We start from the raw sequence: 3,159 nt of genomic DNA, 5'->3' as shown, positions 1-3,159 counted from the left end.
TCTTGTATTGAGCAGTGGTGCCCTGGGGAAGAGGCGCTGGCTATCCACTCTATCTATTCCTCTTATTATCTTGTACACCTCTATCATGTCTCCTCTCATCCTCCTTCTCTCCAAAGAGTAAAGCCCTAGTTCCCTTAATCTCTGATCATAATGCATACTCTCTAAACCAGGCAGCATCCTGGTAAATCTCCTCTGTACCCTTCACAAAGCTATGTTGACTGTCCCTGGTTAGACCATGATTCTCTAAATGCCTATAGATCCTATCTCTAAGAATCTTTTCCAACAGCTTTCCCACCACAGACGTAAGGCTCACTAGTCTATAATTACCCGGACTATCCCTACTACCTTTTTTGAACAAGGGGACAACATTCGTCTCCCTCCAGTCCTCCAGTATCATTCCCTCACCTCGTGGAGCAGCCTGTGGAATATTCCGTCAGGCCCTGGGGACTTATCTGTCCTAATGTATTTTAACAACTCCAACACCTCCTCTCCCTTAATATCAGCATACTCCAGAACATCAACCTCATTCATATTGTCCTCACCATCATCAAGTTCCCTCTCATTGGTGAATACTGAAGAAAAGCATTCATTGAGGACCTCACTCACTTCCACAGCCTCCAGGCACATCTTCCCACCTTTATCTCTAATCGGTCCTACCTTCACTCCTGTCATCCTTTTTTTCTTCACATAATTGAAGAATGCCTTGGGGTTTTCCTTCACCCTACTCGCCAAGGCCTTCTCATGCCCCCTTCTTGCTCTTCTCAGCCCCTTCTTAAGCTCCTTTCTTGCTTCCCTATATTCCTCAATAGACCCATCTGATCCCTGCTTCCTAAACCTCAGGTATGCTGCCTTCTTCCACCTGACTAGATTTTCCACCTCACTTGTCACCCATGGTTCCTTCACCCTACCATCCTTTATCTTCCTCACCAGGACAAACTTATCCCTAACATCCTGCAGGAGATCTCTAAAAATCGACCACATGTCCATAGTACATTTCCCTCCAAAAGCATCATCCCAATTCACACCCGCAAGTTCTAGCCTTAGAGCCTCATAATTGGCCCTTCCCCAATTAAAAATTTTCCTGTCCTCTCTGATTCTATCCTTTTCCATGATAATGCTGAAGGCCAGGGAGCGGTGGTCACTGTCCCCCAGATGCTCACCCATAACGGAGCCCGAATGCAAATTACAGTGGGTGTGACTAGCAAGGGTAACAGTGAAGGGGGCTGAATCAAGCAAGCAATAGGAGTACCAACAGAATTATTGTAAGAATGGTGATATTTTTCTATCCCATTTGGGTAGCAGAAATACTTCTATGACTACTTGAGCATGACATTAATTCCAAAGCCCTTCATAGTGCTGGTTACACCTGATTGCCTAGAATTTGAGAAGTTGCATTTCCCCAGTAATTGACTGAACTTGGGAAGTTGGTGACATTATTATAGGATAAAAAGCAGAAGTGACACAACTTCCAAAAAATCAATAGGGATTTGATCCTTCTGCTTTTACCCTCTACAGACGCAAGCAAATGTCGAGGAATAGTCAACTTTGGCATTGCCCATACGGTCCAGGATCTTGCTGGAGATTTTCTTTAAATATTTAAACCCATTCTAGGTATAAACAATACTTGTTACATCAGCCATTGCTTCAGTGAAACAAAAGAACACATTTGCATTTTCTGTGTTGTCTCTGTAGAATTACTAATATTACTGCTTAGCACATTTACATGAATATGCTGGCGAGAATCCAAAAAAATCTGCTTCATCCTGGCATTTCCTTCTTTTCTCCTCCATCAGATATTATCAGAGTTCTGACAAGATTTCTAAGGATGTGGCAGTGGATTAAAGAACTATCAAATTAAAACTGAGCTTCGGTGGAGGAAATCGAACTTTGCTAAAGTACATAATAGAATTTTTAATATGCAAGTGAGACATCTTACATGAGGAAAATGACAATGTGTATTCCTGAAAAATAGCAATGGAAAGTACTTAACAATGGTCAAGTGGTAATTTCCAGTAATGTTTTACATAATTTTACAAAACATTTCGGAGCGGTAACAAAAGGATATGAGTATATGTGCAGCAATGCATTTCACAAAAGATGTACACATCGTTTTCTAGGTACCACGTGGCAATTCAAAGTGGTACCAAGACCAAAGGCAATCTACTTTCTCAAGCCAGAGATTTATCTTCTAATGCAGCTCCTCTGGGTAAAGGATGACCTGGGTCCCACACCACCAGGTTCAGGAGCAGTTAGTACCTTCAACTATCAGGTTCAGGAGCAATTATTACCTTCAACCTTCAGGTTCAGGAGCAGTTATTACCTTCAACCATCAGGTTCAGGAGCACTTATTACCTTCAACCATCAGGCTCCAACACTGGCATGGACAACTTCACTCACCTCAACTCTGAACTGATTGTACAACCTATTGACTTTCAAGGACCCAACAACTCTGCTCTTAGAATCGTTTATTTATTTATTTTGTATTTGCGCAGTTTGACTTATTTTTTGCACTTTGGTTGCCACTCTGAGCTACCTCCCAGCCGAGTCATCATATGGGAGCCCAGGCACGGGAAGATGAACCCTGGGCGCCCTCCCAAGACTATGGTCAACACGCTCCTAGAAGACAGCGGCGTGGCTAATGTAGATGAACTGAACACACTGATGAGGGAGAGGGAGAAGTGGAGAGTCCATCATCGTGCCCGACGCAGGCCCCCTAGGCCGGAGTCGATGTAGTAGTAGTAGTGGTTGTCTGTCAGTCTCTCTATGTGTGTAGTTCTTTATTGTCACCAGATTCGGATATGGCCCAAGTGCGGAGTGAGAGACACGGAAGCGGGTCAATAGTTCACAAAACTTTAATGCGAACAGTGTTAAAGGGAAAATAAAACAATAAGTGCTAGGCCAAAACAGGGCCGTTAACTAAAACTCTCAAATGGGAAACGAAACCTACACTGTGGCTGTAAACAGCAACTAATTATTAAACCAATACCGCTAGTCTTCAGAGTCAGTTGACTCGACAGTCCAATTTCTCAGGCAAGGCGGATGCAAACAGGCAGCGAAGCGTTGCTGTGCTCTGTCCAAGTCTCGACAAGCACCACAACAACAAGAATGGAGTTAAGTACTATCACAATTATATAATAATTAGCTGACACATGCAATTCA

Source organism: Mobula hypostoma, chromosome 2 (assembly GCF_963921235.1).
Source record: "Mobula hypostoma chromosome 2, sMobHyp1.1, whole genome shotgun sequence".
Classification (NCBI taxonomy): Eukaryota; Metazoa; Chordata; class Chondrichthyes; order Myliobatiformes; family Myliobatidae; genus Mobula; species Mobula hypostoma.
The sequence above is the reverse complement of the archived record's forward strand: the minus strand, read 5'-3'. Positions refer to the sequence as shown.